This window comes from Tamandua tetradactyla, chromosome 21 (genome assembly GCF_023851605.1).
Source record: "Tamandua tetradactyla isolate mTamTet1 chromosome 21, mTamTet1.pri, whole genome shotgun sequence".
Taxonomy (NCBI): domain Eukaryota; kingdom Metazoa; phylum Chordata; class Mammalia; order Pilosa; family Myrmecophagidae; genus Tamandua; species Tamandua tetradactyla.
Genome location: NC_135347.1, coordinates 195,026 through 218,140, shown reverse-complemented (window position 1 = coordinate 218,140; position 23,115 = coordinate 195,026). Strand labels below are relative to the sequence as shown.

At 44.2% G+C, this 23,115-nt stretch overlaps 1 protein-coding gene across 3 annotated transcripts in view; it reads left to right on the top strand.

The window, feature by feature from the left end:
• The first annotated feature begins 3,911 nt into the window (after positions 1-3,911).
• LOC143665410 (uncharacterized) overlaps positions 3,912-23,115 on the top strand; it is a 105,871-nt gene continuing 86,667 nt past the window's right edge. For 2 of the 3 annotated variants that reach the window (XR_013166945.1, XM_077138734.1), the window contains exons 1-2: positions 3,912-4,459; positions 4,560-4,616. The gene's annotated coding sequence lies outside the window, so the exon portion shown is untranslated. The remainder of the gene's footprint in view (positions 4,460-4,559; positions 4,617-23,115) is intronic. The other variant, XM_077138735.1, reaches the window with a different exon arrangement.

Genomic DNA, 23,115 nt, shown 5'->3' with positions numbered 1-23,115 from the left:
CACACCAGCCCCCGTGCATCCACTCAGACCCCCATCTGCCTCATGCAGTGTGCTCCCCCTGTGTCCCCCATGCCACGCTCTGCACATGCGAGCTGAGGCCTGCCTGAACTGCACCTTGACCCACAGCGCCTGCACTGACCCCCCACAACCCACGCTTAGCACCCCAGGCTCACAGGTACCAGCATTGCATCCCCCGCTCATGCCTATACCTCCACTGCACCCCATTACTGTTGTGTCCGGCATTCTGCTCCATATCCATCCCACAAATACAAAGCTTTAGTCTATTGACGGAAATCAACTTCCGAAGTAACCTCATCAAGACACTCACATGCCTCTAAGGCACAGAACATCACTGAGCATATCAAGACACCCAATGACCAACTTAGTTAACACCATTAGTACATGAACTCTTAAATAAGGCATGAGATTTTGTTGGTTTATCTAGGTTAGTGTGATGCCCTGATAATCCCAGAGTGATTTGGACAGTAAATAAAGAAGTATTTGCAAAGTCCCCTTGGGGGAATGAGGAAAAACGGGAAAATATTCAATTTCTCCATTTGGAGAATTTCTGCTATTCTCACAAGCAGTGGGGACAATGGAGAACAAAAGGACAATAGAATCAATAAAACCAAAAATTGGTTCTTTGAGGCTGACAAAAGAAAAAAAGAGAAAGGATGCAAATAAAATCAGAAATGAGAAGGGGGTCATTAGCAGACCTTGGAGAAATAAAAAAATATAAGAGGATACTATGAACAACTAGATGCCAACAAAATAGACAAAGGTAAAATGAACAAATTCCTGAAAACACACAAACAAGCTACACTGACTTGAGGAAAAACAGATCTCAACAAACCCAGCACAAGTGAAGAGATTCAGTCGGTCATCAAAATCTTCCTACAAAGAAAAGCACAGGGCCAGATGGTTTCACAGGGGAATTTCATCCAGCACTCCAAAAAGAACTAACACCAACTCTGCTCAAACTTTTCCAAAAAATTGAGGAAAAAGGAACTCTACCTAACTCATTTTATGAAGCTAATATCATATTAATACCAAAACCAGGTAAAGATGCTGTTAGAAAAGAAAAGTAGTGCCAATCTCCCTAATGACACAGATGCAAAAATTCTCCATAAAATACTAGCAAATCGAATCCAAGAATACATGAAAAAAATTATACACCACAACCAGTGTATAATTTGGAACGCAGAGTCCAAAATCCGCAGGGCAGGCTGTGAAGCCGACGATTCTGATGGAGGGTCTGGACGAACTCCACAGGAGAGGCTCTCCAGCCAAAGAAGGAAGAGCCTGTCTCTTCTGAATCCTTCTTAAAAGGCTTCCAGTGATCAGATTAAGCATTACTCATTGCAGAAGACACTCCCCTTTGACTGATTACAAACGTAATCAGCTGTGGATGTAGCTGACATGATCATGATTTAATTCTATGAAATGTCCTCATTGCAACAGACAGGCCAGCACTTGCCCAACCAGACAAACAGGTACCACCACTTGGCCAAGTTGACACATGAACCTAATCATGCCAGGTAGGAATCAAAGGTAGCTTCCTCAATATAATAAAGGGCATATGTGAGAAGCCCACAGCCAGCATCACACTCAATGGAGAGAGACTGAAAGCATTCCCTCTAAGATCCGGAATGAGTAAGGATGCCCTCTGACACCACTATTATTCAACATTGTGCTAGAAGTTCTAGCTAGAGCAGTCAGGCAGGAAAAAGAAATGGAAGACATCTAAATGGGAAAGAAAGGAGTAAAACATTCATTATTTGCAGATGATATGATACCATACTTGGTAAATCCTGAAAAATCTACAGCAAAGATACTTGAGCTGATATACAAATTCATCAAAGTGGTGGGATATAAAATTAATGTGCAATAATCAGTAATGTTTCTATACACAAGCAATGACCTAAGGGATTCCTCAGGGAAAAATTCCTTTCAAAATAGCAACTAGGAGAGTCAAGTATCTATAGAAATGAGCTTAACTAGGGATGTAAAGGACTTGCACACAGAAAACTACATAACATTGTTAAAAGAAATCAAAGAAGATCTAAATAGGTTGAAAGACATTCCCTGCTTATGGACAGGAAGGCTAAATATAGTTAAGATGTCAATTCTCCCCAAATTGATCTACAGATTCAATGCAGTACCAATAAAAATTCCAACAACCTACTTTGAATATTTGGAAAATCTAGTTATCAAATTCATCCGGAAGGGAAAGAGACCCGGAATATCTAAAAGCACCCTAAAAAAAAGAACAAAGTGGGAGGATTAACATTTCCTGATTTTAAAACTTTTTGTAAAGCCACAATGGTAAAAACAGCATGGTACTGGCACAAAGATAGACATATTGACCAATGGAATCAAATCGAGAGTGCAGAATAAACCACCAAATCGATGGTCAGCTGATCCTCGACAAAACTCCCAAATCCACTGAACTGGGCCAAAAGAGTCTCTTCAATAAATGGGCATGGGAGAACTTTGACTTTCCATGTTGAGCTGTTTCCAGTTGGGTTCTGAGGGCCAAGGAGGCACCTGGTATGGGACAGGTGCTGGGCTCATTCGAGGATGGCCAGTGGCAAGAGTGCCATGCCCACATCAGCTGGACGATGAAGGGTGGGACAGGTGGACCCTATGGGACAGTAAGTAAAGGGAACAGCCCAGACAGGACTCATTAGAAGACACAGGGCCGCGGTGGCTCAGCGGGCAAAGTGCTTGCCTGCTATGCCGGAGGACCTCGGTTCGATTCCCGGCCCCAGCCCATGTAACAAAAAACGGAAAAACAAAATACAATAAAACAAAAAAATGTTTAAAGATGTTTCCCTTTCTTCCTTCCTTCCTTCCTTCTATCCTTCCTTCCTTCTCTCTGTCTTTCCTTTAAAAAAAAAAAAAAAAAAAAAAAAAAAAAGACACAGATTCCTGGGTTTGGCGTGGAAAACAAGGCCTCGGGCTTCCTCCTCACCAGTCTACTCAGTGGAGTCCCTTGGGTGGGCCCAGTCCAGCTCTAGCCACTCTGGGTGGCACGAGGGCCTGGGAGGAAGGGCCAGCAGGGTTGGGCGGCTGCCTGCTAAGCGAGCCGAAAAAGGAAGCCAGAATTTCCCAATGGGTGATTGGGGAAAGCTGGGACAGGCCCGGGCAGCTGTGGGACAGAGATGGGACGGCAATGGGGATTTGCGTGGTGGGTCGGGGGCTTATCAGGGACCGACCTGGCTGGGCAGGGTGGGGCAGCGCTGAGGGCCGGAGGGCAGAGCTTTCTGAGGATGGCCGACATGGTGGGATCTCAGAAGTCAAGCAGAGGCAGCCTAGATGGAACCCCACGGCGGAGTGCGGGACCGGTAGCCGGGACTGCGGAGAGGGCCGCCTGCCTTCCTTCCAGCCGCGGTCCTCGCTCTCGGGGCGTCGGTGCATGCCAGACAGGAGGCAGACTGCAGCGGCCTGGCCGTCCCGGCGGCTGGGGGACCGGGGATCGGGGCCCTGGCACAGCGCAGGGCAGGGTTTTGAGGCTCCAGACCACGGCAGCCAGCATCTAAGGTGAATGCGCCACGGTCTCTGATCTCCTAAAGTAAGACTAGTGTCGGGCCTGCTTCGTGCTTGCATGGGAAACTGCCTGGGAATACAGTGTCCGTGGATTCTGCTGGCGGCGTGTTTCTCTCCCTTTGGCCGCCGCTGCCCAAAGCACGGCTCCCTGCAGGGAACGCCTCTGGCCGCTCTGCCCCATCCCTGCACACGCGCGGTTGCCTCCACCGCTCCCGCTGCCCACCATGGCAGGCAGGCGGCTCTCCCAACCCCTCCTAGGATTTTGCAGCGCAGCGCAAACACTGGCCACACCCACCCCTCCGGGGCCCGGCTTTCCCTACACCCAACCCGAACCACCAGCGACCCCTGCCGGTCGCCCAGCCGGCCTGCGCGCAGCCCTGCCGGCCCTTCCTCCGAAGTCCTCTGGCTGCCCAGCTCTATCCGCGTCCTACCCGCCGAGCGGACTCCACTGAGCGCACCAGACAGGGGTGAGGAAGCCCGAGGCTTTGTTCAAGGCTTCTCCTCTAGTAAGTCCCGTCAGGGCCGTCCCCACGCCGACCCTCCCATCAATCCCATTCCTGCAGTCCTCAGACGAGCACAGAAGCTGGCCTCGGCTCTCAGAGCCGAACTGGGAACTGCCCAACACCGAAGGCCGACATCCTCCAGGAAGGCTGGGGCTGCAAGAGCCAGAGGCCGGCCTCCTTGCCTTCAGGCCACACAAAGCCACTGTGCTTTGGGGGCATCCACTCAACCTGGGCAATAGGAGCAAAATCAGGGCTCCGTTCTGTTCTGCTGTCGTGGGAAACCCCAGCCAGGGGCCAAGATGGAGACTGCCAGGTCATGCATGGGCTTGAGGCAGGCCGCCTGGAGGCATCATCACCTAGGAGCTGCTTTCTGAGCTGAGAACCTGGACGGCCTTCCCGCACACCTGGTATGCATGATATGCGTAGGAAGTTTTCAGCCTGGCCTGGAGGACCGTGAGGTCTCTGGGGTGCTAATTCTCCCTGTCTGTCTTTCTGTTTCTTTTTCAGGCTTTTGTTGTTTCTTCGTCTGCAGAAAGGCCCCAGAATTGCTGAATGTGCTTCATGGTTGGTTGGTTTCTTTCTTTCTTTCTCTATTTCTTTAAAATTGTGATGCTTTTAATTTATATTTGGGTCATATAAATGATCCTTTTCAAATTCATTTTTCTTCAAGAGTATAAAATTGAAAACCTCGCTAAATATCACGTACACGCAAATCCTTAGGAAGGCTTTTTGTGTGGTCTTCATTAGTGTGAATCTTTCACTGTCAATGTAGATGTGACTCTTTCACAATAACGGATCCACTAAGTTTTTATGCAGTACAGTCATTGTAAATTACAAATAACATTTGTATTTAAAAGAAAGATTGGTAATGCAAAAATAGGAAAGACTAAGGAGCGGGCAATCTGTTATGATTCAGTATATCTTATTTGCTTTGTCATTTTCTGTCACTCCTTTCAAAGAGCACATACCACATGAGACATAGTTATCATCCTCCTTATTAACCCCTCTAATTTAAAACACTATTGTTTGTAAAATTGGGCCAATTATCACAAACTATATATTTGCATAATTAACCCCAAATGTGGCACAAAGCATTTTGTTAGTGGTATCAACAAATTAAGGGTGATGGAAATGTATAAAAAATAGGGCTTGTGAAACTTGCCAACCCATTAGATCTCATGGGCTGTACTGCCATTTTGATTTCAAATTAGATGCTCAATGCATCGCAGTAAAAGATTGATCAATGGAACAAAGCAGACCTGGTTTGTTTTCTAGAGGCTGCCATATTTCAATCGATAAGATAACAAAAGTAGAACATTTAAGGAACATTTACAGGTGTTCCCACTCTTCACTTGGGAATTCTCCCACCCTGTCCCTGTTCCACTTGGAGCATGCTCAGTTCTTCAGGAATGTCCCCATTGTCATCCAAAAGCTTTAGTACATGGGCTGAACCCTGAACATACTTGATTTGTATTCCTCTGAATAGTTTAGGTTTATCGTTCCCAACAACTTGGACTTGAGTGCACCTCCTAAATTTTCATCCACAGACTTCACAAATAGCTCCTGCATGCAGCCTTTCCATTTCCAATTGTGCTTCTCCCTGACAGCATCCTCTGCTGTCGGGAGCCAGCTGAAGCAGGATGAAGTACCCGAAAAGATCACAGTTGCATGTTGCTGGAGAAGCCTGACTCCCTGCATGCTTAAGATGAAAACTGCCCTGAAAGCAGACACCTCTGAAAGCACAGTCACCAACAGTGACCTCAGCCCAAAGGCCAGCTCAAGCCGGCCACTTAGCTGCAGGGATTTCTTGAGAGTTGTGGTCATGAAGGTGCCAAGGAGGCCTAGGATTTGGGTGGGTGAGCCTTGTCCCCAGGGGGCTGCAGGACAAGTGTTGTCTGTAGGATGGGGAACCAGGTGCAAAGGGAAGAGATATCCCTTTGGCGCTTCCCTGTTGTGCCAGGGAAGGTAAGGGAGGCCTGTGGTGGAGAGGGCAGGTGGGCCCCTGTTGTGCACCTTTGTGTGCAGGTGTGAAGGGCTAGGGGCCCAATGGCCCAAAAGAAATCTAGCAAGTGAAGAATCTTTTGCCTCTAGCCAGCACCTCCTGCCAGGCCTGGGTTTGTGCAAGGCTACGAGATCCAAGGAGGGGCTGGGATGCAGTTGCCTGCCTGTGCCATGGTGGAAGGTGATGGTGTGGGCACAGGGAGAGGGCAGAGAGGCAGGAGGTGCTGGCTGGGGGGCCCTGTGCTCTGGGCGGTGGTGGCCAAAAGAAGAGAGGGACACATGCACACGACTGGCAAAAAAAAAAGTCTGTAGCATCCGCTATTCCCAGGCAATGCCCCTGGGTAGTACTAACCAGGCCAGGCACTGCTTAACTTCCAAGATCAGTCCAGATCAGGGGATTTCAGGGTGTACGGCCTTACTGTCAGCGGTGGCAGCCTGGGGCCTGAAGACCCTATGTGTACCACTCAGCTCTGTGGAGCCGCGCCAAGCTGCAGGAGCTTGCCTCCTGCAGCTGCCGGGGGGCTCCCGCGGCTGCTCTTGGCCTCCCACCCGACAGGAATGGACACTCCCAGGACGAGGGATGTGGCTGGAAGGCAGGTGGTGTGCTGGCCCTGGTGGTGTCCAGCTTCAGGTCAGCTGACCAGAGGCCTGGGGCCACCAGGGAACCCAAGCACTCCGCAATGCTGGTTCCAACGAGGTGCGCCTCCTTTTGTCTTGGGGCACCCCACCTGGTCAGGTATCCTCAGCAGGGTGTACCCTCGGACCCTCGGTGCTGCCCCCACCCAGTCCTGCTCTGTCCCTGGAATGGACCCTACCCCCATCGACCCAACAAGAACACCCCATTCCCAGCCCACACCGGGCCCTTCCAGCACCCAGCTTTCCCCAATAACCCTGTTGGAACTGCCAGTACCCAATCCCTCTGACCCATCCTTGGAAGCCCAGGGCCCTTCCAGCCTGTTCAAGGTCCCCGCCCACCCAGCAGCTTGGACTGAGCACCCACCTAGGTGAGGAGGAGGCTCAAGGCTTGGCCTTCCGACCCACATGCAGGAACTTTTCTCCTCCAGCACGTGCCCTGGGAAGCCTACCCTCCCACCCGGTGCACCACTGCACCCTTGTCCTCCCCACTCTGCGGCGGTGGCATAGGAGAACCTTGTACATAGGATTTTCAAATATTTTCTCCCATTCATATGTCCTCCTTTCATTTTCTTTGGGTGTACTTTGATGGAAAAAGGTTATAATTTCAATGAAGCTCAGGTTATCTGTTTTGTTTGTTTGTTTGTTCTTTGTGTTCTGGTGTCTTTTCTAAGAATCTGTTGCCCAATCCAAGGGCATGGATTTTTACCCCTGTGACTTCTTCTGTGACGCTTATACTTTTACATGTAGGTTCATGACATGATATATGTTGTGTTGTTTTTGGATATTGTATAATATAAAGATCTGCTTTCACTCTTTTGAATGTGGATATCCAGTTTTTCCAGGACCATTTTTGTTCAAGAGACTAGTTTTTCCATGTGAGTGGACTTAGCCAACCTGTAAAAAAATCAATTGACCACTGAGCTATAGATCTATGTTCGCGCTCTCAATTCTATACCGTTGGTGTCCTTGAGCCAGTACCACACTGATTTGATTAGTATATGTTTGTAGTAAATTGAAATCAGGAAATATGCATCCTTCAAATTTGTATTTCTATTTCAAGATGGTTTTGCTATTCATGGTCCCCTGCCCTTTCACATGAATTTAATAATCAGCTTTTCCATTTCCTAAAGAAGCTTGTTAGAATTTAGAGTAAGATTGTGCTAAATCTGTAAATCATTGAGGGTAGTATTGACATTTTGATATTACTAATTCTTCCAATCCTTCAGCATGGGATATTTTTGCATTTAAGTCTTCTTTAATTTCTTTCATCAATGTATTGACTACAATTTACATTCTGTACAATTTACATTCTTTTACATTCTGGATTTAATTTGTTCCTAAATATTTGATTCTTTTAGTTGCCATTGTAAATGGAATTGCCTTGATTTCCTTTTCAGAATTGTCATTGCTGGTCTATAGAAACACCATGCTTTTTGTGTGTTGATCTTATTAGTGTGCCACCTTACTGAATTCATTTATTAGCTCTAGTGGCTTTCTTATAGATTCTTGGGGATTTATCTGTATAGAATCATGTTATCTGTGAACAAGGAGAGTTGACGTCTTATTTTTCAATTTAAATATTTTTATTTCTTTTTCTTGCTCAATTACTCTAGCTAGCACTTCCATCTCTTGTTCCTGATCTTAGATGCAAAGTTGTCAGCCTCTCAATATTGAGTGTGATATGTGGGTTTTTCACATATCCCCTAAATTGAGGGAGTTCTATTCTATTCCTATTTTTCTGAGTATATTTATCAAGAAAGTGTATTGAGTTTTGTGAAATGTCTTTTCTGCTTCAATTGAGATGATCATGTGCCTTTTTTCTTTTATTCTATTAATGTGGTATATTAAACTGACTGATTTTCTTATGCTGAATGACTCTAGCATTCTTTGGTTTTAATTGTCTAAAAATCCCACTTGGCTTTAATTGTCTAGCTAAATTTAGTTTGTTAGTATTCAGTAAAGAAGTTTGCATCCTTAACCATAAGGGTTATTGGTATGTAATTTCCTTTCTTGTGATACCTCTATATGACTTTGTTATTATAGTGATGCTCCCAAGTCAGTTGCAGTGTAATTCTTCCCTTACATTATTTTTGAGGAATGCTTGCTGCATCTCCTATCAGCACATGTTCCGATATATGTGAAACAGAAATGATGTACAGTCCTTCAAGTAACGACTGGTTGTGCTAGAACAGAGATGCATGCTATATTGCAAGTTAAGGTCTGCTTTGCTTCCTCCAGAACCAGGGACCACAATGTCAAACTGAAAGTGTGAGTTTCTCTGTCTTCACACCTGTCAAGTTAGGGAGTGTATGGAACAAGATCTAGTGAGAGCACCCTAGTTATCCAACTAGCTTTCTTTTTTCCTCACTGAGTTGATTCATGAAAGTTTTGAAATATTTCCAAAAATTTGATAAGGTGGTGCTGCCAATTTCTGCTTGTTTTCTCAGTTGGGGCATCCTACCCCACCATCTTTCTAATCCCTGTGTGCCACTTTGAAAGTATTATGTACCCTAGAAAATCCATGTTTTAATTCTGATCCAATTTTGTGGGAGCAGCCATTTTTTTAAATCCTGATTCAATATTGTAGTGTAGAAACATTTGATTAGATTATCTCCATGGCGATGTGACATGCCCAATTGTGGGCATGACTTTTTGACTAAATGGAGGTGTGACCTTTCAAGGTGGGTGTGGATTAGTTTACTGTAGTTCTTTGAAAAAGGGAATATTTTGGAGAAACTTTAGAAATGACAGTGCTGACAGATCCCAGAGTTTACAACAATGCCAACTTTTGGAGAACAGAGACACGGATGTTTGGAGATGCTTGGAGCCCAGCAAATATTGTCATGAGATGTTAAGCAAACCAGAACCTGGAGAGAGCCAAGGGAAGCTGTGAGATGAAAGCCAGCCCTGGAGAAGCAAAGTGAGGGGCCCTCACAGGAACAGAGGCTGAAAGCAACAGAGCCCAGGAGCAAGGGACCAGCAGATGCAAGCCACATGACTACCCAGCTGACAGAGGTGCTCCTAACCCATTGGCCTTCCTTGAATTAATGCATCTTTCCCTGCATGCCTTAGTTTGTACAATTTTATAGGCTTAGAACTGTAAGCTTGTAACTTATTAAATTCCCTTTATAAAAGCTGTTCCAATTCTGTATATTCCATTCCAGCAGCTCACAAATTCACCCTGTCAGTACCTTTTTTGACATATGAAATTCTACTTTGAGTTATTTAGTCCTCTTAATTAACTTCCTATACCTTATAAAATGTAATCCTATGATATGATTACTTTTTTGCTGGTACATTATGTATGAACGTAGACCTGACTTAAATGACAAGGAAATCACACCTAAAAAGGATTTCTTTGTCAGCTTGAGGCTGTGGTGGTGGGGATGAGGAAAAGCATACTTTAAATGATATCCTAGAGTTGCCTCTGTGGCCTAAAACCTAATATCTTTAATGATATGGACCAGACAGAAAATACCAGAATAAAATTCACACATTGAAGACTTTACACATTCAAAGCTTATAGTCAGCTCTAAACTCCCACTCATCAATTTCTGAAGAAAACTAAATACCACCTACCTGAGTAGAGCCTTTATGGAAGATGGAGAACAGGTGAATAACGCAAAATGGCAATATTTTCTAGTTCTCAGATGTGTAAAACTGAGTTAGTATAAGCTTCCAGACTACAATATGCCAGAAATAGAATGGCTTTTAAAAAAGGAATTGAAATTGCAAGTTTACTGTTCTAAGGCCATGAAGATGTCTGTATTAGTTAGGGTTCTCTAGAGAAACAGAATCAACAGGGAACACTTGCAAATATAAAATTTATGAAAGTGTCTCACGTGACCGTAGGAACGCAGAGTCCAAAATCCACAGGGCAGGCTGCGAAGCCGATGACTCCAATGGATGGCCTGGATGAACTCCACAGGAGAGGCTCACCAGCCAAAGCAGGAATGCAACCTGTCTCCTCTGAGTCCTCCTTAAAAGGCTTCCCATGATTGCATTTAGCATCACTAATTGCAGAAGACACTCCCCTTTGGCTGATTACAAATGGAATCAGCTGTGGATGTAGCTAATGTGATCATGACCTAATCCTATGAAATGTCCTCATTGCAACAGACAGGCCAGCGCTTGCCCAATCAGATGAACAGGTACCACAACTTGGCCAAGTTGACACCTGTCCCTAACCATGACAGTCCACCCCTTGTCAACTTGGCACCTATATATATATATCACCTTAGACCATACTTAATTTCCAAATGAAAACAAATAAGCACACATTTTTTCTTTTACCTGACAATACTTAACTGTCCTGCATATAACTGGAAACACATTAAATCTCTCCAGAATAGGGTGCAAATCCTTGGGCAGCATTCATTCTTAAACTTGATATCTTACAACTTAAATAGTATAACGCAAACAAAACAGCATTACAGTCCTCATTTCTGTAACTGATCACGTGGTTGAAGTTCATATTTATCACTACCTTCTTCCACTACCCATTCCATGTTCCCTTTCCCCTCAGCAAGCACTTCAGCTGGCCGTGGTTCTTTGCCTGGTGGGGTGACCCAAACCTTCATTCCTGAAGTCTCAGAGCCATTAGTGGTCCTGCCTGGATTGTGTTGTTGCAGTTTTCCATTGATTTTGATCACAGGGCATGGTAGTACTAATAGACACCCCAGGGGGTCTCCTATATTCCAAGAAAACTCTTCTTTACCTCCATTATGTAGTTGCAGTCCTACTTCCTTCTGATAGTCAGGGTCAATTACCCCAGACAATAATGTAATTCCCTTCTTGGTGTGTTGATCCAGAGGCATAAGTAGCCCAAAGTGGCCAGGTGGCAATCTTAACTTCCAGTTCAGTGGTATCACTGTTGTTTCTCCTGGAGAAAGCACATCCCGTTTTGGAACTAAAACCTGTAGACCAGCAGAACTCAGGGTAGCAGGGACAGGAAGCAAAAATTTTCCTAGTGGATCACTAGGAGTAATAGTGAGTGGCACCACACCCATTTCCACCCCTTGATTCCTGGACCCATGGATCCTGGCTATGGAAGAAACAGCACCATACAGCGGACGCTGATTCAGAGCATACACAGCTTCCTGGAGAACATTACCCCAGCCTTTCAAGTTTTTGCCACCTAGTTGGCACCGTAATTGAGTTTTCAAAAGGCCATTCCACCGTTCTATCAATCCAGCTGCTTCTGGATGATGGGGAACATGGTAAGACCAGAGAATTCCATGAGCATGTGCCCATTCCTGCACTTCATTTGCTGTGAAGTGTGTTCCTTGATCCGAAGCAATGCTATGTGGAATACCATGACGATGGATAAGGCATTCTGTAAGCCCACGGATAGTAGTTTTGGCAGAAGCATTGCGAGCAGGGAAAGCAAACCCATATCCAGAGTATGTGTCTATTCCAGTTAGAACAAATCGCTGCCCCTTCCATGAAGGGAGTGGTCCAATGTAATCAACCTGCCACCATGTAGCTGGCTGGTCACCTCGGGGAATGGTGCCATATCGGGGGCTGAGTGTGGGTCTCTGCTGCTGGCAGATTGGGCACTCAGCAGTGACTGTAGCCAGGTCAGCTTTGGTGAGTGGAAGTCCATGTTGCTGAGCCCATGCATAACCTCCATCCCTACCACCATGACCACTTTGTTCGTGAGCCCATTGGGCAATAACAGGAGTTGCTGGGGAAAAAGGCTGACTGGTATCCATAGAACGGGTCATCTTATCCACTTGATTATTAAAATCTTCCTCTGCTGAAGTCACCCTCTGGTGTGCATTCACATGGGACACAAATATCTTCATGTTTTTAGCCCACTCAGAAAGGTCTATCCACATACTTCTTCCCCAGACCTCTTTGTCACCAATTTTCCAATTATGGTCTTTCCAAGTCCCTGACCATCCAGCCAAACCATTAGCAACAGCCCATGAGTCAGTATACAAATGCACCTCTGGCCAGTTTTCCTTCCAAGCAAAATGAACAACCAGGTGCACTGCTCGAAGTTCTGCCCACTGGGAGGATTTCCCCTCACCACTGTCCTTCAAGGACACCCCAGAAAGGGGTTGTAATGCTGCAGCTGTCCACTTTCGGGTGGTACCTGCATATCGTGCTGAACCATCTGTAAACCAGGCCCGAGTTTTCTCTTCCTCAGTCAATTCACTGTAAGGAACTCCCCAAGAGGCCATAGCTCTGGTCTGGGAAAGAGAAGGTAATGTGGCAGCAGGAGTGGAAACCGTGGGCATTTGTGCCACTTCTTCATGTAACTTACTTGTGCCTTCAGGACCTGCTCTGGCTCTATCTCGTATATACCATTTCCACTTTACAATAGAGTGCTGCTGTGCACGCCCAACTTTATGGCTTGGTGGGTCAGACAACACCCAACTCATGATAGGCAACTCAGGTCTCATGGTAACTTGGTGGCCCATGGTTAAGTGTTCAGTTTCTACTAAGGCCCAGTAGCAGGCCAAAAGCTGTTTCTCAAAAGGAGAGTAGTTATCTGCAGCAGATGGTAAGGCTTTGCTCCAAAATCCTAAGGGTCTGCTTTGTGATTCTCCTATTGGGGCCTGCCAAAGGCTCCAGACAGCATCTCTATTTGCCACTGACACTTCCAGCACCATTGGATCTGCTGGATCATATGGCCCAAGTGGCAGAGCAGCTTGCACAGCAGCCTGGACCTGTCGCAGAGCCTCCTCTTGTTCAGGTCCCCACTCAAAATTAGCAGCTTTTCTGGTCACTCGATAAATGGGCCGGAGTAGCACACCCAAATGAAGAATATGTTGTCGCCAAAATCCAAAAAGACCAACTAGGCATTGTGCCTCTTTTTTGGATGTGGGAGGGGCCAGATGCAGCAATTTATCCTTCACCTTAGAAGGGATATCTCGACATGCCCTACACCACTGGACACCTAAAAATTTTACTGAGGTGGAAGGCCCCTGTATTTTTGTTGGATTTATCTCCCATCCTCTGACACGCAAATGCCTTACCAGTAAATCTAGAGTAGTTGCTACTTCTTGCTCACTAGGTCCAATCAACATGATATCATCAATATAATGGACCAGTGTGATGTCTTGTGGGAGGGAGAAACGATCAAGGTCTCTGCGAACAAGATTATGACATAGGGCTGGAGAGTTGATATACCCCTGAGGTAGGACAGTGAAAGTATATTGCTGACCTTGCCAGCTGAAAGCAAACTGTTTCTGGTGGTTCTTACTAATAGCTATTGAGAAAAAAGCATTTGCCAGATCAATAGCTGCATACCAGGTACCAGGGGATGTATTGATTTGCTCAAGCAATGATACTACATCTGGAACAGCAGCTGCAATTGGAGTTACCACCTGGTTGAGCTTACGATAATCCACTGTCATTCTCCAAGACCCATCTGTTTTCTGCACAGGCCAAATAGGAGAGTTGAATGGGAATGTGGTGGGAATCACCACCCCTGCATCTTTCAAGTCCTTAAGAGTGGCAGTAATCTCTGCAATCCCTCCAGGAATACGGTATTGCTTTTGATTTACTATTTTGCTTGGTAGGGGCAGTTCTAGTGGCTTCCACTTGGCCTTTCCCACCATAATAACCCTCACTGCATGAGTTAGAGAACCAACGTGGGGATTCTGCCAGTTGCTCAGTATGTCTATGCCAATTATACATTCCGGAACTGGGGAAATAACTACAGGATGGGTCCGGGAGCCCACTGGACCCACTGTGAGATGGACCTGAGCTAAAACTCCGTTGATCACCTGGCCTCCATAAGCCCCCACTCTGACTGGTGGTCCAGAGTGACGTTTTGGGTCCCCTGGAATTAATGTCACTTCTGAACCAGTGTCTAATAATCCCTGAAATATCTGATCATTTCCTTTTCCCCAATGCACAGTTACCCTGGTAAAAGGCCGTTGGTCTCCTTGGGGAAGACTTAGAGGAAGGTCAACAGTATAAATTTGTGGCAGTGTAACAGATTTCTTCCCCATAGGGACCTGGCCTCCCCTTCATTCAAGGGGCTCAGGGTCTGTAAACTGTTTCAAGTCTGGAAATTGATTAAGGGGCCGTGACTCTGTGTTTTTGTAATTCAGGTTAGACTTCTGTTCCCTTGACCTAGAACTCTTTTGTTTATACAGCTCCAACAAGAATTTAGTAGACTGCCCTTCTATTGTATTTCTAGGTACCCCATGATTTACTAGCCAATGCCACAAATCTCTGCGTGTCATATAATTTTGATGCCTCCTTTGAGTTTGTTGTCTATTATAATAGCCAGCGTCTACCCTGTCTTTGGTGATTAAGTGCTGCCACCTGGTTTCTGTCAACTCGGGATCCTGTCATCCCCATTGTGTTTAAGGATTCCAGCTCAGTGATAGCAGTTCCTACAGTAATATCTGACCTACAGAGAAGTGCAACCACAGAGCTCTTGAGGGATGATGGTGCTAGTCTCACAAACTTATTTCTCACTGTTATGGTAAAAGGTGCATCCTCTGGACATTCCTGGGGTGTAAGAGCAGGCTTTGCATGATAAATCCACTCTAACATCCCAATCTCTCTAAGCCTCTGGATCCCCTCATCTACATTATACCAGGGCAGTTCTGGCATTTCAACCTCAGGTAATGTTGGCCACCTTTTGATCCATGTTTCAACCAACCACCCAAACAAGCTGTTAACACCATTTCTAACTGCTCGAGCTATAACATTGAATGCAGAATCTCTGCTTAGTGGGCCCATATCAATAAATTCAGCCTGATCCAGCCTTATATTCCTCCCACCATTATCCCACACTCTTAAAATCCATTGCCACACATATTCCCCTGATTTCTGTCTATATAAATTGGAAAACTCACACAGTTCTTTTGGAGTATAATGTACCTCTTCATGTGTGATACTTTGTACCTCACCTTTAGGGGCCTGTTGGGACTTTAGTCTAGTTGTAGATCTAGAAGAAATGAGGGGTGGTGGGGGTGGGTCATGAAAAGAATTAGAAATATCTTCCAAGCCATTTGCTTCAGGGCTTTCATTTGCAGTTTCATCTGGTGAAACAGGATTAATAACTCTAGGGCTAATCCCTTCAGGAGGAGGTTGGGTGGCCAATTCCTCAAGGCAGGCTGGAGGTGGGGCGGCTTTGTCCTCAGGGCAGACTATTACAGGGTTATCTAAAGAAGACTCAGCATGGTCTAGGGTTTCAACCTCACCCCCAACATCATTATCAATCCATATGTCACCATCCCATTTTTCAGGGTCCCACTCCTTTCTAATCAATGCCCTCACTTTAACAGCAGACACCATGCAAGACTGAGATTTCAGTTTACGTTGTAAAGTTGCTACTCTAACAATAAGATTCTGAGTCTGATTTTCAGAGATCTCAAGTCTATGGCTACAGGAAATAAAATTTTCCTTCAGGATACTCATAGAAACCTCTACATCTTTCAGACGGCACTTAAGCTTCTTGTTTGAAGCCTTAAGCCCATCCCTTTCACCCTTTAATGTAGACAGTGTATCTAACAACAACCAACCAACATCTCTATAACTCTTATTTCTACAAAACTCTGTAAAGGTGTCAAAAACATTATCCCCCAGAGTCTGGCTTCGTACAAGCGGAGCATTAGGAGAATCGAATGATGATATTTTGACTATCTCCTTTGCCAACTCAGTCCATGGATTGGGAGTGTCATTCTGATTACGGGAATCAGAGTCCTTAGTGTCTCTGAGCCCAGTCAGAGTAGAAAACCATTCATAAAAACCCATTTTTAAGATTCTGTTCCTTAAGAACCACTCCTGGTACCAAGATGTATTAGTTAGGGTTCTCTAGAGAAACAGAATCAACAGGGAACACTTGCAAATATAAAATTTATGAAGGTGTCTCACGTGACCGTAGGAACGCAGAGTCCAAAATCCACAGGGCAGGCTGCGAAGCCGATGACTCCAATGGATGGCCTGGACGAACTCCACAGGAGAGGCTCACCAGCCAAAGCAGGAATGCAACCTGTCTCCTCTGAGTCCTCCTTAAAAGGCTTCCCATGATTGAATTTAGCATCACTAATTGCAGAAGACACTCCCCTTTGGCTGATTACAAATGGAATCAGCTATGGATGTAGCTAATGTGATCATGACCTAATCCTATGAAATGTCCTCATTGCAACAGATAGGCCAGCGCTTGCCCAATCAGGTGAACAGGTACCACAACTTGGCCAAGTTGACACCTGTCCCTAACCATGACAATGTCCAAATTAAGGCATCCAGGAAAAGATACCTTATCTCCAAAGAAAGGGCTAATGAAGTTCAGGATTTCTCTCTCAGCTAGGAAGGGCACACGGTGATGTCTGCTAGCTTTCACTAATTTAATAAGACTTTCTGGGGATGTTTTCCTTCTGCTCCAAAGGTCTCTGGCTGCATGGGTTCTGTTGGTTGGTTCTGGTGGCTCTGTAGGTTTTTCCAAAATGGTTCTCTCTTAAAGGGCTCCAGTAAGCAACCCCACCTTGAATGGGTGGGTCACATCTCCATAGAAACTAAAAAAAGCTCCCATCCAGCAATATTGAATGAGGATTAAAGGACATGGCTTTTCTAGAGTACACAGCAGATGCAAACTGGCACAGTAACATAAACCCAATAGCCATGTATGGAAACTGAGGGCAAATTAAAGGTTTGCAGATGTTTGGTGGGGTGATGGAGGAGCACATGCTTGGTGTTTATAGATATGTACCCAAAAGAACCAGCCAATGAAGTTGGAAGTGGATAAATCTGGGGAAGCAGAAGTGTGTGTGTGGGAGACAGGATATTGCTTCTTGTCACAACAAACATTATAAACGGATAATTTGGTAACATTAAAAAATTAATAATGAAAAATCACAGAAAATGATATCATAGTGTAGGCTGCTTGATTAGTGATACTGGCTTGTATCTGTCACAATAATATGGGATACTTACCCTCATCTCTTGCAAACAAATGCATACATAAAGGAAAGTAGTGCCTCTATTCATAAATATTTTCCTTGACCTCAATGCTGTCTCAGAAATAAAAGACCATAAGTATAAGCAATAATAAAATATTTTCCTACTTAATATTTCTATCTGATTCTTTTCAGTTATTTTTAATATTTCACATGGTTAGCACTCCTGCTTTTTGATTTGGCATATTTGTCAATATATTATTATTATTTTATAATTTTGAATCAGACTTCTGCTTTCCATGTCAAATGCTGTCTTGTCCCTGTTCCTCTTTGAAGTAGTTGTGCTGTTCGGTTTTCTCCTATCTTGGCCCCTGAACTCAGCCCCTATTTTCCACTGGTGTCACAAACTCTGGAAATGTGCTGGGAGAGGATGGAAGCCAGACCCTGGCCTGTGTGAGGGAATGGTGAGTTCTTGAAAGTGGAAGAGAGTAGCATTTGTGTTTTGTAGTGTGCCAAGTCTGCATGAGCCTGTAGCATGCCAAGACCATGTAGTTACCTATATATAGGGTCTAAGGCACCAAGAAAGTATTCAAGTCTGGGCTTTATTGCCAGGAATAGGTGGAATTTGGGATTAAATTGGAATCCACTGGTCCTGGGGGCTTAGTGAAGAGAGGGCCTGGGCACATTAGTCCCACCCTCTTGTTCTTGATTCCTGAATCAGCAGGGTTTTAGAACTGCTCCGACTTAGTGCTGTTGACACCCATGTCAGAGGCTACACTAGTGAACAGCAGAATCCAAGTGCTAATCAGAATAATCTGACTTGCAGAGGCCCATGACATTGGCTTGTTGATCATCAGGTACCTAGAAGTAAACAGTCAGGTAGCCTACCATGTTTTGATCTGTATAAGCAGAAGAGTTAAAGATCATGTGAACGAAAGTCTACCTTAAATCACAACAACAGACAGTCACAGTTCCTGAATCAGTTCCCAGAGATGTGACAGTTTATAGACCCAGAAGTCTTGGGTGAGAGGAAGGCCAAGTCCTTTTGAGAAAGGACCCTGTTGCACTGCAAAAAGGGTCTACCTATTAATTTTTCTCCTAGATTCCCCCAAAGGGATCCAATGGCCTTATAGGAAGATGGCTATACATTGGGGAAAAGGAAGTGATAAAAATTCTAGGGGGTTAACATGACAATGGCTCAGAACTGACAGTAATCATAAGAGATACAAAATGACACAATTTTCTAACAGTCAGAGTAGGAGCTAAAGGAGTTAAGCTGATCCATGGAGGTTGAAGCCAGGTCCATGTCACAGTGGGTTCCCCAATCTCATTCTGTAGTTATCCCCCAGTCCTGGAATGCATGATTGGAGTAGACATACACAGCAACTGGCTGAATGCCCACGTTGATTTCTTAGCCTTGGAATGAGAGCTATTATGGTAGAAAAGGCAAACGGAAGCCATTAGAACTGCCTCCATCTAGCAAAATAGTAAGTCAAAAGCAATATCTCATTCCTGGATGGATTGCAGAGGTTAATGCCGCCATCGAGGGCTTGAAGGATACAGGGTAGTGGTTCTCACCATATACCCATTCACCTCTCCTATTTGACCTATTAAGAAAATATTTGTATCTTTGATGATGAGAGTGGATTGTTACAAACTTAAACAGGAAGTGACTCCAATTTCAGTTGTCGTTCCAGACATGATATTGCTTGAGCACATAAACACATATGTGGCAACTGGTATAGAGAGCTTGATCTGGAAAATGATCTTTTTTTCTGAATACCTGTGAGTGAAGACCACCTCCAAAAACAGTTTGCTTTCAGTTATTAAGGGCATCGATATGCCTTCAATATCCAATTTCATTGGTATATCAACTTTCCATCTGTCATTATCTGATCTGCAGGGACTTTTCCCTTCCACAAGACATCACATTGATGCATTACATAGATGGCATCATGGTGAATGAAATTAGTGTGCAAGAAGTAAAAGCTTCTTCAGAGTTTGTGTGATAAGGTATTTGTGTGTCAGAAAGTGGGAGATAAATCCAACAAATCTCAGGAACCTTCTACATCAGTGAAATTTCTAGGCATCCAGTGGTGTAGGCTGTGTCAAGATATCATTTCTTACATGAAGGATAAGCTGGTGTATCTGGTCCTTACCGCAATCAGAAAAGTGGCACAGTGCCTGACTGGCTTCTATGGATTTTGGAAGGAACATATTCCCTAACTGGATGTGCTACTCTGGCCCATTTACTGAGGGACCCAAAAAGTTGCTAGATTTAATTGGGGACTGGAACAAACAGAAGCCCTGCCCAGGCTGTAGTACAAGCTGTACTGCCACTTGGACCATATGAATCAACAGATTCAATGGTGCCAAAAGTTTCAGTGGCAAATAAAGATGATGTTTGGGCCCTGTGACAGGGTCCCTTAGGATTCTGAAGCAAAACTATGCCATCCTCTACGGATAAACACTCTCCCTTTGAGAAATAGTTTTTGGCCTGCTATTGGGCCATAGTACAAGTACATAGTACTTGCTATTGGACCAAATACTTAGGCATGGGCCAACAAATTACCATGAAACCTGAATTGCCTGTCATGTACCATGTGTTGCTTGACCCACCAAGTTGTAAAGTTGGGCAGACATGGCAGCACTCTATCATCAAATGGAAATAGTATATACAAGATCATGTTCAAGCAGTCTCTGAAGACACAAACTAAGTACAAGGGGGAAGTGTCCCAAATGCCCATAGTACCCATTTCTGCCACATTACCGACTCTTTCCCAGCCCTCAGCTATGGCCTCTTTGGGATTTCCCTACAATTATTTGACTGAGGAAGAAAAAACTCAGGTCAGTTTTACAAATGTGTGTGCATTGTATATGGGTACCACCCAAAATTGGACACCTGCCATAGTATAGCCCCATTTCTATGACATCCTTGTAGGGGAGCATTGAAGGGAAATCCTCCAAATGAGCAGAACTTCAAGCAGTGTACATGTTCATTTAGCTTGGAAGGTGAAATAGCAGGAGGCACATTCATATACATTGGTTATAGCCAGTGGTTTACTTGAATGATCAGGGTCATGAAAGGAACATGACTGGATAATTGGAGAAAAAGTCTGGGCGAAAGCTATATAGAGAGACCTTTCTGAATGGGCGTAAAACATGAAGATATATGTGTTCTTGAGAATGCTCACCAGAGACGGATTTAAATGATCATGTGGATAGGATGACCTCTTTTGTGGATAGCAGTTGCCTCTTTACCTAGCCATTCCCGTCGTTGCCTTATGGCTCATGAACAAAGTGTATGTGGTAATAGGAATGGAGATTATGTATGGGATCAGCAACATGGACTTTCACTTACCAAGACAGCCTGACTAAAACTACAAATGAGTGCACAATCTGCAAGTAGAGACTAACACTCAATCCCTGCCATGGCATCATTCCCTGAAGTGATCAGCCTGCTGCCTAGTAGACCACTTCTATCATGGGAGGGGAAACATTTTATTCTAACTGAAATATTCATATACTACAAATATATGGGTTTCCTCCCTTGCATGGAATGCTTCTACCTAAGCTATCATCTGTGGATTTACAGAATGCCTTCTCCACTGTCCTGGTATTCTACACAGCATTGCTTCTGATCAAGGAACCTACTTCACAGCAAATGAACTGTGAGAATGGATGCATGCTCATGGAATTCACTGTTTTTACCACATCCTGCATTGTCCTGAAGCAGCTGAATTGATAGAATGGTGGAATGGCCTTTTAAAGACTCAGTTGTGGTGCCAACTCGGTGAAAACACTCTGCAAGGATTGGTCAACGTTCTCAAGAAGGCTGTATATGCTCTAAGACAGTGTACACTCTATGGTGCTGTTTCTTTGATAGCCAGGATTCAAGAGGTGGAAATGGAAGTGACATTATTCACTCTTACCACCAGTGATCCAGTAGAAAATAATTGTGCTTCCTGTACCCACAACTATAAGCCCTGCTGGTCCATAGGTCTTAGGTTTAAAAGACTGATTATTTCCACCAGGAGACAGAGCAATAATTCCATCTACATGGAAGGTAAGACTTCACCTTGCCACTTTGGTCCCCTTATATGTCTGAATAAATAAGTAAAGAAGGGAATTAGTACTGTACTGGCTGGGGTGATTGATCCTAATTATCAAAGGGAGACATGACAGCTACTACCCTCAGAAGGTAAAAAAGAGTTTGTCTGGAATACAGGAGATCCCTTTGGGTATCTCTTAATACTACCATGCCCTGTGATTAAAAGTCAATGGACTACTGAAGCAACCCAATCCAGGTAGGACCACTAATGTCCCAGTAACTTCAGGCATGAAAGTTTGGTACACCCTACCAGGCAAGCTCCATGACCAGTTGTGGTGTTTGCTGAGGGTGAAGGGAATATGGTATGCACAGTGGAAGAAGGTAGTTATAAATACTAGCAATGACAACATGACCAGTTACAGAAATGAGGGCTATAATGGTTATGAGTATTTTCTGCTTTTTTTATTATAGTATGTTCATGCATTTACATAAAGCATATATCTTTGTTTACTTCCCTATCATTCCCTTATGATGTAATGTAAGTTTTATTAACTTTATGTCATAATATTTACTTTCCATGACATCAAGTTTAAGGATGACTGTTACCCAAGGGCTTTAATTCTCTTTGGGAAGCTAGTTATTATCTTTCCTGTTTATACAACAATTGAATTATGTTGGGTGAAACTATCTCATATTTAGAGAACAGCTGTTTTAAGGAGATCTATGGGTGTCAAGTGAACCAGGGGTAGACCGTGATGGTTAAGTTCATGTGTCAACTTGGTATCCGTTTATTGAACAAGCAAGCACTGGCCTAATTATTACTGGGAGGATATTTTGTTGATTAAATCATTAGCCAGTTGATCACATCTATGGCTGATTACATCTACCACAACAAAGGAGATTACCTTCAGCAGTGAGAAGCATCCTCCAATCATGTGAAAGTTTTAAATGGAAAACTGATGACTTCAGCAGCCACAAAAAAGAATTTCTATCTCCACTTTAGCTGCTAGATCCCTCTGGGGAATTCATCAAAATCTACATTGGAGTTGCAGCTTGAGATCTTCCCTATAGAGAATTCAGATGTACCAAATGCTACATTTGCATGAGCTAACTCCAATAAAAACATCTCATAATATTTACACAAATATGTATAGATAGATGTAGATACAGATATAAATCCTGATCTCTATACTTTGTTGGATCTGTTTCCCTGGAGATCCCTGATTAATACACCAGGTTCCCATCAATAAAAGATTAGATAAGATGTGTTAATTCATATAACTGAAGATTACTAAACAATAAATATAGTTTATGATTTATACAAACAATATCCTTACACTGAATGAATAATTCAGTATAAACTACTTATTTAATAAGTAACATATTGCATGATTTTATTAATATCAAGTTCTGGAATAGGCAAAACTTATCCTGGGTGGATAACAATATCAGGGCATTAGGGTCTTTGTAGGGAGAGAGGTGGGGATTGACCAGTGTGGTAGATCGA